The sequence below is a fragment of the Miscanthus floridulus genome, chromosome 17, assembly GCF_019320115.1.
Source record: "Miscanthus floridulus cultivar M001 chromosome 17, ASM1932011v1, whole genome shotgun sequence".
NCBI lineage: Eukaryota > Viridiplantae > Streptophyta > Magnoliopsida > Poales > Poaceae > Miscanthus > Miscanthus floridulus.
In genome coordinates, this window is record NC_089596.1 from 90,558,993 (window position 1) to 90,571,267 (window position 12,275).

General features: G+C 46.9%; 1 pseudogene; it reads right to left on the bottom strand.

The window, feature by feature from the left end:
* Positions 1–196: 196 nt before the first annotated feature.
* On the bottom strand, positions 197–3,774 carry LOC136515066 (CRC domain-containing protein TSO1-like; annotated as a pseudogene).
* Between the last annotated feature and the right edge of the window lie 8,501 nt (positions 3,775–12,275).

The following is a 12,275-nucleotide window of genomic DNA, read 5'->3' on the forward strand; positions in this document are numbered from 1 at the left end:
AGCATAGGTTTTCCAAACAAAACGCTCCAGTAGCATTTGCTTCTAAATTTTTGATACTTCCCAACCAACCTGATAGCGGTAAAAACAGTACAATATACTGAAGGCCACTGGGACGACAGGTCGCGTGGGCAAGAGAGATGGACCATTGGGAATATATAAACGGCAAGTCTGGCAACCATAGCCCCGAAACGACCTGTAGGTGTATAATCTCATTTTATTAACTGATACCAGGCTCGAAACGGCTATCTCTACAAAGACAATACATAATGGTAATCCAGAAATACACCTCAGTATACAGGGGAAAAAAACCTAGAATCCTGTGCATGCCCACGACCAGCAGAACATGCACAATCTAAAAGATAACTCAATGTCCCCTCCAATCTCCACTCGGAAGGACGGCACAAGGAAACCCACCCTAGGCCAGGTGCTGAATCTTGCGCTTCAGCCACATGGCGCGCACGTCGCCGCCGAGGGAGATGAAAATTTCCCGGTTGCCCGGCTGCAGGAAGACGTCGGGGGCAACTGATTTCTCCACCTGTGACAGCTCCACCATGCCGTTGAGGATCTGGACGCACTTCGATATGCTGTAGCTGTCCTCGTGCTTGGATAGCTGCCAGTCATGGTTTGAGTTCTTGTAGTTTGCAGAGTCGTCCATCGCCCGGTCATTGCTGTTCCTCTTGTTGGAACAATGCTGCCACGAGCGGGGCAGTGCCTGCCACTGGGAGATTGCCCTGTGGGAACACATGTGTGTCTCTGCTTGAGGCCCTAAGATGAGGTGGGGTTTGGTGGAAAGAAGACTCCTTCGAGATAGGTGATTGTAGACGAGGCGAGCGCTCCACAACAAAGTCATGTTCACCCTCGCTGTGATCCAAATCAGCACTAGTATATAGATAGCGCTTACTATCATCAGCCATTATGCCTTCTGCAGTAGGGAAACCATCATTAGCTAGTATATAATAATAGCAGCACTGGCTATGTACTGATAAAAGATTACTTGTATAACTAGAACAGTCTATAAAAGTATTCCGTAGGTACCATTTTTCCCAAAAGGATTCTGGCAATCGTCACAACGGCAGAACAAGGAACATCCGGTCCCATCCTGTCCATAACAGAGTTTGGTAATCTTGTCTCACCTATTTAGCAAAGAACTTGAGAAAAAGATGAAACCTGGTAGCAATCACAGTATTTCTTTAGGCAACTTGATTTCTTGCAGTTGCAACCTCTCCTTGGTGGAGTTGAAGAAGAAGAATGGTGAGCATCTTCCTATAGGTGACAGAATATTGAAATTATAATTAAGCCTAACAGAAATTTAAACAGTGTGACATCATTTAACTGAGTTAGGATAACAACCATAGGTTCAGCATTTGCCTCAGGTCTCCTATTAATTTTCATTGACATACGCTTCTGTCTTGAAAGTAACACCTTGCGAGTAGTCTGAACTGTTTCTGAAAAAGCTTCTTTGTTGAAACATGGTTGGCAGCCACACTTATCAGAACAATAACCACCTCCAGAAAAACATGGGCAATAGCTGCAAATGCAAACGGTGATAATGTATTTATGAGATTCACAAAGCATTCTTACACCCCCTACACCCATATTATAGTCAGGGATCTGGCAAGTCATGGCAAAGAAACATCTACCTAGGAAACTGTGAGCAGGTATTAGTAAATAATAACTAACATCACAGGAAAAAAATGAATGCACTTCAAATGGTAACAAATTAGGAATTTGAGATGCCGACAATGAAAATGAACCAAAAGTCCTTTAGATATTTCCATAGCTCTATATAACAGCCAGGTTCCTACTTCACGTGATCACGTCTGATGCACTTCACATTCTCAGCCAGGTTCCAAACTGGCCCAGTTGAAGACAAACCCTATATCATCTCCCCTTCACCTCACGCCAAACAAGCCGCCACCGCCGCTCCTCTTCTACCTCCCTCATCTCTCATATTCCCCTATCACCCCACCCCCACCCCATATCCCCATTTCCTTCTCTCCCTCTAAGCAGAAATATGACAGCGAGACAGAGAAGCAAGGGGTGAGCAGCAGAAGCAGATAAAGGGCGGCAGCAAGGGCGAACTTGAGTGGCGGTGGTGGGCGGAGCCTAGGGCTTCTTAATCTGCTCCCCCCTCCCCCTCTCAATTCAAGGCGGTGGCTGCTAGGGCCTTCAACATAGTCGAAGGCTCAACGGCCAACTCCACCAGTTGACCACCAAGTCTGGAAAGCAGCTCAAGAGGGGCAATTGTGCTCTAGGTAGTGGTGGCAAGGGCAAAATTGTGTCGCGGCGGCGGTGTTTAGATCCGCAAAGGCAATCGCTTGGATCTAATCCTAACCCAGCCCAGGAATGGACTGATCTAGGGCTCCTCAACATGGCGGCTGTCCAATGCCTACCCAAGTGACACCCAACTCCACCAGCCGCATGTCTACAAAGCAACATACTGTCGACTGGACTCCTAGGCGTTGACATGGTAACATACTGAATTGCTGATTATGAGTTCCATATAGTTCACAGTTTCATCAATAGCATAGACTGGCACATAAAATCCATAGTAGGGGCATATGGCTGTCACCAAAGTTTTTTCTTCCAATCATTTAGCTAAGGAATGAAAAGAAACATACGAGATATAACTAACAGGGAATGGGTTTGTCAAACACTAGCCCATCCAAGTTAGTGCCAAATTTTGGCAAGCTTCATTGGGCACCAACAAAACAACACCTAAATTTCCAATCATTTAGCCTAACATCATTTTGATCTACACAGTTTGCTCCATATAGTAGTAGAATAAGCAGATGCTGATTCCATCTTAAGAGGAAATTAGTAAGTATGACTTCCACACTAGCTCTAGTTGGTTGATCATACAGGTATATGTTGTCCTATCTTGAGCTCTATGGTTCAGACTTCAGAGTGTACTAGAGACAACCTGAGGTAATCAAATAATGTGCAACAGCGCGAGCAGATGCTAAAAATGCATTTTGGATTTATTTTGAGAACAATACAGCACTCAAATTTCACAAATATCTGAAATTTACATTGCCTACGAGAGAAAGATGCAGCTTATTGAAAGAACAGCCTAAGAGAATTAGACAACAAATTACAACCAAAATCCTGACTTAAACCACTGATTATAAGGAACTAAACCAGTAAAAATCCGCAACAATCCCCTTCCTCTATAGCCAAAATGGATGCAAATCGCATAGTATCCAGCATTTCGTCCCCCCGCTGTCTTAATTAAACGGATAAGGATATTAATCGCGATAGGAAAAACTGACTCCGCCCTGAGACTGGCCAACAGAACCAAAACGAAACGGTCGAAAAAGTACAGTAGGTTCCTTACAGCTTCAAGCATCTGGACTTCTTGCAGGCGCAATGCTTGCACCCGTTGCCATCCACAGCCTCCTCCACCCTCTGCCTGCTCGAACACAAAACACCACAAATCAGACGACTCAAAGCCCCCAAGATACGCCCAAATCGAGAAACCAAAGCCCCCCCAGGTTCGGGGCCGCCGAACCCTCACCGTTTGGGGTCCGGGGCTATTGCGAGCTGGTTCATGCTGGACAGCTCCAGCTCGGTCCCTCCGACGACATGCGTTGGCAAGTCCCTGGGCTCCAGCGTGGCCGGGGCTGGCGCCGCCGGCGCCGGCGACGGTGGCTTCATGGAGATCGGGGTGGCCTCCATGGGAGCACGAGGAGGGGTGCGCTCACACACGGGTCCGTGTGAACTGGGAAGGAGGTGGCTCCCCTCTTTTAGACTATGAGATGGGCCCAGCCTTAGGCCCGCCCTTGTGGGGTTTGCTTCTGGCCTTCTGGGGGTTTGGTGTCTATATATATTATATATTGATTGGAAGTTTTTTGGGATGGATTTGGTTTGGTAGTTTATAAATATTGAATCTTTTACGTTATTGTCTTTTCTTTGATTGGGTTCAGTTTGTTAGAGACATGTACTGGAGTCTCTGAACTAGAGTGCTTTATGTTTTCACCTTTTTCGTGAGTGGTTTTGAGTAGTATGGTGTATGGAAATGATTTATTTCTTTGTTTTTTCTCCTTGTTTAGTTTTTTTTTGAGCAAATTCTCCTTGTCTAGTGAATATAGAAATTTTCAACAAAAAGTTTAAAAAATACCAAGGTATTAAATCTACGGCTCTAGCCGCCGCTATCTCCGTCTATACCTGCTACTATCTCCGTCTATACCTGTTTAAAAAGGATTTAGCTATTTTTATATATATTATTCAACCGTTATCTGCGGCTACTGCCCGCTATAGCCAACTATTTGCTATTTCGAGAGATAGATGGCTAAATTTCTTAGCTGGCTATTTAAAACACTAAGAAATACGTGAGCCTATAGTAAATAATTATATTTTAACCTACACATGTTTTGATATTTATTATCTCCGGCTATAATTGCCGCTATCTCCGGCTATAGTTGCTACTATGTCCGGCTATACCTGTTTGAGAATGATTTGGCTATTTTTATGTATCATTTGGCTGTTAGCTGCTGCTATTGCCTGCTATAGCCGGCTATTTACTGTTTCGAGAGATAGATAGCTAAATTTCTTAGTTGGCTATCTAAATCACTAAGAAATACGGGAGCCTATAGAAAACCATTATATTTTAACCTACACATGTTTTGATATTTATAATACACATCTTAGAAAACATTGTGTTTTTTCATATGAGAAGTTTAAAGGTCAATTTGATAGCACTAAGTATTTTTTGGGATGAATTCAAAGGAGCTCTGTCAAATAATATCTTACAGAGAAATGGTTATATGCTACTTCTGTGGGATGATTCTCTTAGATGAACTATGAGCCACATATTAGAAAAAAAAAACTTACTTGTACTAATTCACTTCATTCACAGAATCACTTTTGATATAGAATTTATTCTAGAGAACCACTTCAACCACATAAAATTAAAAGGTGGGAAGAGCTCTACAAACATACCCTAAGAGAAGGAGTTTATTTTGTTATCTGTAACATCACACGCAATGGTGAAGTTTGCTTGAAATCTCGAAAGGGACCAATGATGAAGTGGGTTCAAGCATAACCATTTTTCAGTTTATTCACCGGTAACAAAGCTTTCAAACCACTAGTTTTCTTAACAATTTACTCAAATGCAAGGGTGGTCTTACCCTTATAAGCTCGATGATTTTAAATTTCGTATATTGTTCTTTTGCTATCTATGTTACTAAAAGTTAATTTACTTGCACCAATCATATTTCTTCATGAAATATATGGTATTCAGGAAAAAGTGCAAAGAAGGAAATTTGTACATAGTTTAGGGCGGGGCCAGTTGCCAAGCTACGCACTACTGTAGCAAGTGCCGCTGCAGCCACAGCTAGTTGAAACTAGCAAGTTGTAGTTTGTTTCCGTTTTATTTTCAAAGTTAAGAAAATGTTAGGCCACATGCAACGCGACCGCTTGAGGTGGTGCTAATCAGCAGTTCCCGGATTTTATGCCACCATGTATGTTTGCTAGGCGCTTGGCACAAAGTATCGCTGCTAATGCAAGCAGTCGGCGCTAGGAGATTTCGTAGTTTAAGAAGTCACAGTTACAAAGATGGATAAGTAGATTACATGTAAGGTTTACTTTTCCCCATTGTAGATAGGCTCTTAGGTAATTGTTTGATTATTCTCTTTCCTTGAAAGTCCATTTAAGCGTTCATGGTTGTACATACCCTTAGGCCTCGTTCGGTTTAGCTTAAACCAGGCTAGGAATAATTCTGATTGACAAAATTTATTCAAATTAGACAACGAATCCGAGTTGGAATATTTTCAGGGAGTTGTTCTCCTTCAACCGAACGTGGCCTTAGTTGCAATGGCACGGAGGAAGATCATGGCAGTGGGGGATTGGGGCTTTGGAGGCCGCTCCATGGAGAGAAGAAAGCAGGACCAGCCGGCCAGGTATGCGAAAATACAAAGAAAAATAGTGGTGTTTCCCCTTTCCCCCCTGTGCCTCATGCATGTATCATTGCTCGATTGATTGACTATGTTTATCGACATGGCTATTCTTCGCAAATTTATGGTAAGTTTGGTTCTTTGCTAGCTTTCCTCGCCCAGCAAGGTGAGCCCTGCTAGCAAGGGAAATCCTTGCTTGCACGGATAACAAGGCAGGTGAGGATGGGATACAAACACATCATTTGTTCTAAATTCTCGTCTAGTGAGGTGAGACAACACTAGCTTGAGATCCTAACACGTCCTAGTTGGTTGGATACTTGAATTCGCACTAGCTTATCTAAAATATAGTAGGATGTGTGATACTCTTTTCATTCTAAATTATAAGATGTTTTGGCTTTTCATAATATACTAAGATATACGCTATATCTACATCATAGTAAAAACGATGTATATAGAAAAGCCAAAACATCTTATAATTTGGAATAGGAGGAGTAACGATCAATGAATATCTTTCTAGCTTTCTCGATGCCGATTAAAGATGCTCGACAGTCCAACAAGAAGATACTCACGATGGTAGATTGTTTAGTAGAGGTGCGTGTGATCAGGAATCGGATGGTAACAGAGACACAAGACATAAGATTTATACAGGTTCAGACCGTCAACGATGACGTAAAACCCTACGTCTTATGCTATGTTGGTTTGTATTGATCTGGATGACCAAGACCATGGCGACTAGGGGACCCCTGCCCCTCCTTATATACTCTGGAGGGGTAGGGTTACAAGAAAAATATTCTATTTGGTATTACAATATATAATAAATCACATATTCTTGTAGCCTTACGTTGTACGCCGACAGTGCCATGCGCCGCATGTCTTGATCTTTTGGGCTGGACCACCTCTGATGGTGTAGCCCATATCTTATCTTATAGGACCGAGGGTCGTATCCCTACACTCGCCTATCTAACTCGTTGCTTTGTCGGCTGCAACAACTTGATTTATTTATTTTCCTCTGTACCATTTTTTACTCAATTACGTCGTTACTCATTGTATTGGATATAGAAGAACTGATATTCATCTAAATAGAACAAATTTGATCCCGTTTTTATATATAACAATTAAAAAATGTGCAAATATTATTGTCGTCCAGATAACAAGTACTTTAAAACTTAGGCCCCCTGAAGGGTCGAGATGGCGACTAGAGGGAGGGTGAATAGTTTTTTCTAAAACTTAATCGCGTTGGCTAACCGATACAAATGTGGAATTAGAACTATCGGTCTAGCCAAGACTATACCCCACTATATATGTTCACTAGCACCTTGCAAAGATAACACTTATGCAACAAAGGTGCCGGGCTAGTTAGAGCTCTCCTAACCAATTCTAGAAGCAAGGTCACACAAACCTATGCCGCTAGTACTTTAAGCAACAAGGGAGCTCCTACACTTGCTAGTAAGCAAAAGCACAAAGCTAACTGAGCTCACTAGCAAGGCTCAATAACAAGGCGACCAATGTCAAATTAGAGAGCGCAATTACTTAGCTACACAAACTAAGTAATGTGACTAACAAGGTTACACAAACCAAATTAGCCACACAAGGGAGCTACTTCTATGCTACACAAGCACGAAGGTAACTAGCAAGCTACACAAGCTAACTAATTACAAAAGCAACAACACAAGCTTAATGTATATGAAAGTAAACGCAAGCTTGTGTAACGGGGATGCAAACCAACGGGAAGAATAAGGTTGACACGATGATTTTTCTCCCGAGGTTTACGTGTTTGCCAACACGCTAGTCCCCGTTGTGTCGACCGCTCACTTGGTGGTTCGACGGCTAATTAGCATCACCCGCTAAGCCCGCACGTCGGGCGCCGCAAGAACCTACTCCTTGAGTGAGGGTAGCTCAATGACACGCTTTACTAGAGTTGCTCTTCGCGGCTCCCGCGGGGTGAGCACAAGTACCCCTCACAAGCACTTCTCCGGAGCGCCGCACAAGCTTCTTGCGGGCTTCGACGGAGACCACCACCAAGCCGTCTAGGAGGTGGCAACCTCCAAGAGTAACAAGCACCACCGGCTTGCAACTCGATCACCTAGTGCCACTCGATGCAACCTCACGATGCAATCGCACTAGAATCGCTCACTCACACAATCGAATGATCACTATCAAGTATATATGTGATGGAGGGCTCCCAAGCACTCTCAAGCATGGACACAAAGTCCCCTAAGGTGCTCCGCACCAGCCATGGCCGAAGGCCACTTCTATTTATAGCCCCAGGGGCTAAACTAGCCGTTACCCCTTCATTGGGCAACGGTCGGGCCGACCGGACGCTCCGGTCGTGTTGACCGGACACTGGACCTCAGCGTCCGGTCGCCCACAGACGACCACGTGTCCCGGTTCCAACGGTCACTTGACCTGACCGGACGCTCTAGCTTCAACTGACCGGACGCTGGATCCTCAGCGTCCGGTCGTTTCTAGTAAGCTCCCGAGCATGACCGGACGCGTCCGGTCGAACGCGATCGAACGCAGCCAGCGTTCGGTCACTCTCCAGCTACTGCTACACTCCACGTCAGCGCGACCGAACGTAGCCTGCCAGTGTCCGGTGCATTCAGATCTAGCGTCCGGTAAGTTGACCGACGCCAGCATCTTCTCCATTTTCTTCACCCTTGCTCAAGTGTGCAAACCACAAGAATTTGCATCCGGCGCAATAGAAAATAGGCATTCTATTTTCCCGAAAGCGCCGAATCCCGCCTCATAAGCTCGGCGGGAGGGAGAGAGGGACCCAAACCCATCTCACCCCTACAAACACCACCTCCTTTGTAAATGTGCCAACATCACCAAGTGTACACCACCATGTGTATGTGTGTTAGCATTTTCACAATCATTTCCCAAAGGATGTTAGCCACTCAACTTGCCACGCCACTCGATCCTAGCGACAATGCAAAGTTAGATCACTCGAGTGGCACTAGATGACCGATATGCAAACAAGTTTGCCCCTCTTGATAGTACGGCCATCTATCCTAAACCCGGTCATAAACTTCTCTACACACCTATGACCGGTGAAATGAAATGCCCTAGGTTATACCTTTGCCTTGCGCATTCCATTCCATCTCCTTCAATGTCGATGCAACACATGCACCAACACGATCAACAATGATATGATCCACTTCATATCATCACATGATCATATTGGTTCATCGATCTTGACTCTACTTGCTCTTCACCGTTGCCATCGTCCATCGGCGCCAAGTCTTGCTCAAGCTTCACCGCCACGCGGTCCATCACTCCAAAGCCTTCGACTTGCCCTTCACGCTTGTAACCGGTCTATCAAGCCAAGTCTTGTCTTGATCTTCTCCACCTTGATCACATGACTCAATGTCATGTCTCATGTGCATTTAAGCTCCTTCATCATCACATGTGTGAGCTTTGCAACATCTCCAAGCCATTTTCACCTTCATGGCATATGTTGCTCATACACATGTACCTGTGGACTAATCACATGTGTATCTCACATAAACATAATTAGTCCACCTAGGTTGTCACTCAATTACCAAAACCAAACAAGGACCTTTCACCCCCTTTGGTGCAGCTCCGGGCGGCTCCGGCTCCTCCTCCCATTTCCTGTAGCATCACTGTTTGACACTATAGCAAAGAGCCATTTTACTTTCCGAGAAGAAAAATGAACTACAAAGAGGAGGAGCCGGAGAAGCCACGATTTACAGCTTCATCGGCTCCATGCTACAATGTCGCTATAATGTTGTATAGTGGAGGAGCCGGAGCTACAAGGAGCTGTGCCAAATAGCCCCTTAATCACTTTCACTCTTTCAAGGTTGTTTTTGTAAATTTGCGTAACACATATAAGTAATGAGTAGTAGTGCCATATCCTAAATGTGCCTGATAGAAAAAAATTATGAAAAATAAAAATATTAAATTTTACTGGACTTGACACTTTATTTTTTTATAAGAAAAAAATGCTTAGAAATGCATCTAATCTATGAGTTCATAAGAGATAATTTATTATCTTAATAAATTTCTAATAAATTTCCGTGTTGTACAGGATACAATGTGATTCTATGTTTCGCTTCGTCAGAAAAAAAAAACTAGGACGAAATGATTCGAACCTCCTAAACCTGCACGACTTCTCCTCAAATGCTCCTCAAGGACCACTTTTCACAGCTGCGTCCAGCAATTTTCAGGAAGACCTCTATCAAGAATAGTGTAGGGTATCATCATATTTCAACCTGTAAAAATTATATACAGTGCAACCACGCCTGGCAAAACTAATTTGACACGAGGAACTCAAAAGCAGTCCAATCCCAGTTCCCAAGTAGTGGTCGTTGGATCCAATGCAACAAAATCAACATTTAGCACCAAGCCGATCATAACCCACCTAATGGTCAAAACTCCAGAGTAGTACTCACAGCCTACCTATACGATACCGTAAAAAAAACGTAATATGCTGATGAACACTGCAAGGAGTGGCATTTGCCCAATACCATTACAAATTTGAGGTTCTTTGCCGTTCAGCCAATATTTTATCCGTTTCTTAGATTCGTGGAGAGAGAAGATAGGAGAAATGACTTTGCCGCCCTCGTCTTTAACCTCCGGCTGTGCACCAAATTTTGTCGTAACACACTGCCGGTTATAGATGTCCATCAGGCCGGCCCAGCCCGGCACGACAAGGTACGGCACGACAGAGCCCGGCGTGCCGCCCTAAGCCTTTGTGCCTGGCCGACGGCCCAGGCACGGCTCGCCAGGCCACATTCCATGCTGGGCCAGCCCGATGAGCACGGTCATTTTTTGTAGGGCGGGCTGGCCCAAGGCCCGCTAAGAGAAAGGGGGAAGGGAGACCGCCAGACCGGGAGTCGGGCCTCGGGAGAAGGCGGAGGTGGCCGACGCTTGCGGTGCGGCTGCGCGGGGGTGTGGGGGAGGAGGAGGTGGCCGGCCGGCCGGCAGCCGCACTCAACGCCGCCACCGCTCGAGGCCGGGCATCGCTGCTGCTCGAGGCCGACCGTCGTGGTCGCGTGGAGGAGGGGCGGCGAGGAGGTTGCCGCGCGATGGTGCTGGGGCGTGGGGGAGGCGCCCGGCGGTGCTGGCCTGCTAGTGATAGGGGCCGCGCCGCCGCGGAGATGAGGCTGATGAGCGATTTGGGAAAGAGAGATGAGCGGGAGGAGAGGGAAAGGCAGGGTCGTACTCAGGAGAGAGGAGCGTGCGCGTGAACGCATCGGGAGAAAGAGGGGCGGTGCGGGGGTGGGAACCGTGAGATCGTGAAAGCAAGTTAGGGTTAGTTTGCACAGGAAGAAAGCTTGGGCTCTTAGCAGGCCAGGCCGCCAGGGTGGTCATCGGGCCGCTACCGAGCCAGCCTCTAAAATGCGGGCCATGTCGTGCCAGCCTATGTACCTAGGGTGCGGCCTAGACGCGGCCCTATGCATCAGACGGTACCAGTCTGGACCCACACAATATGGGGTTGTGCCGTGTTTGGGCTGGGAAAAAAAAACGTGCTTCGGACCCTGCCATCGGGCTGGATGCACATATATACTGCCGGTTGCTTGTCTTCTCCGGCCCAGCGTGACGGTGGTGGACTTCGGCCCTCGCACGCACGATGGCGGCGACCAGCTGCTGCTGACACCATGGGAGGGAGGTGGCGTCCTCTGGAGCTGCACGAGCGGGGGCTGGGCAGGGAGGTCCGGGGACGCCGCGCCGCCGCCGCCGCACGAGGCCCGGGAGGCCGCGTCGTCGCTGCGCGAGGAGGCCGCGGACACCGCGCCCCCGCTGCGGGAGGAGCCCACGGACGCCGCGCCGCCGCCGCCCGATGCCGGGGAGGCCGCGCCGCCACCACGCGAGGTCGGGGAGGCCACGCCGCCGCTGCGCGAGGTGGTCATGGAGGCCGCGCCGCCGCTGCGCGAGGTGGCCACGGAGGCCGCGCCGCCGTCGCCCAATGTCGGGGAGGCCACGCCGCCACCACGCGAGGCCGTGGAGGCCGCGCCGCCGCACGCACAAGGTTGGAGAGTCCCACACCGCCGCTCGTGGGAGGCTGAAGAGGGACGCGCCGCCGCTGACGCTGTTGGTCGGAGAAGGACGGCGAGATGAATCGGCGCATTGTGTGACGCCAAATATTAGTGATGAACCGGGGGGGCATTTACATATTTATCATCTTATACCGTGTCACTGACATATGAGTGAGTTACTGATACGATGATATTTCTTATATCACTCACATCGCCATGATGATAAATCTGTAAAAATTCCATGAACCCGAGGTTGAAGACAATGATAGATTGGACATTTCTTCCGTCCTCTCTCTCTCTGAATATGAGAAATGAATAAAATATTAGCTACATTCGGCGTGTTCGCTGGTTGGTTTCTAGACTGGTTTGGACTGACAGGTGC